Genomic DNA, 850 nt, shown 5'->3' on the forward strand with positions numbered 1-850 from the left:
TCTTACCTTTCAACATCTAAAGTTTTACAAAAGGTTTATAACAATAAAGACTTCCAGGCCATTTTCCCATCTGCTTGTCTGAGGACTTCTCAGTTACTATTGTGAACTCAGAGTAGGCTGAAGAAGTAATAACAGCTGTGAAAAGTGAATCATTTAACAAAAATAAAGTTCTAGTTTCAGTAAAAAAAAAAAAGATAAGAAATGTTCTAATTGTTTTGATGTATTAGAGAAACAGTCAGCTGATGGGCAAGCACATACATTTTATAAAATGGAGCATATTCCATTCTCCTTGGTCAGAAACAGACCCTATGGTTTTTTCATTTTTTGATGGTTAAATGAAAAAGATACACTTGCAGCACTGAGAGCTGCATGCCTTTTTCAAGAAAAGACTAGCACCTCCTGTTCTGTATTCTGTATATAGTAGTTGTGAAATACATATGTCTGTATCTATGTGTTTGTGTCTGTTGCTATGTTCATGCACCTGCAAATCGGCTGAGATCTTAAAAACACAATGACAGCATTAGTAGAGTTTTGTTTTCAGAAAAGGCTGACTAGGCCAGTCTGAGAAAATCAAGGACCTTTTAGGACTCCCTGAAACAAACCAACTAATAAAATAAAGCCCAAGTCCCTGGCCCTTTCTGAGACTCTAGCTGTAGTACATGGTAGGAGCTAAATAGTTCTGACCTATGTGTGCCCTTTTGGCAATGCAGATTGGGAGCCCTCAGGATGACTGAGCTCAGCTCATAGTAACAGAAGTTTAGATAAGGGTGTTTTTGTTATGTGCTGACAGGAAACTTCCAATTGTGTAAGCTCAATTTTCCTCGTCACCAGCTGTTTTTTTGCTGGGTCA

The 850-nt window shown here is 37.6% G+C and overlaps 1 long non-coding RNA gene across 8 annotated transcripts in view; it reads right to left on the reverse strand.

Annotated features, from left to right (window-relative positions):
- Positions 1-850, reverse strand: part of LOC108444783 — a 19,308-nt gene that overhangs the window by 12,992 nt on the left and 5,466 nt on the right. For 6 of the 8 annotated variants that reach the window (XR_001859479.1, XR_001859477.1, XR_001859473.1 and 3 more), the window contains one exon: positions 7-135. This is a non-coding gene — a long non-coding RNA (uncharacterized LOC108444783). The remainder of the gene's footprint in view (positions 1-6; positions 136-850) is intronic. The other 2 variants (XR_001859478.1, XR_001859476.1) reach the window with 1 other exon arrangement.

The sequence above is a fragment of the Corvus brachyrhynchos genome, unplaced genomic scaffold (genome assembly GCF_000691975.1).
Source record: "Corvus brachyrhynchos isolate BGI_N302 unplaced genomic scaffold, ASM69197v1 scaffold62, whole genome shotgun sequence".
Lineage (NCBI taxonomy): Eukaryota > Metazoa > Chordata > Aves > Passeriformes > Corvidae > Corvus > Corvus brachyrhynchos.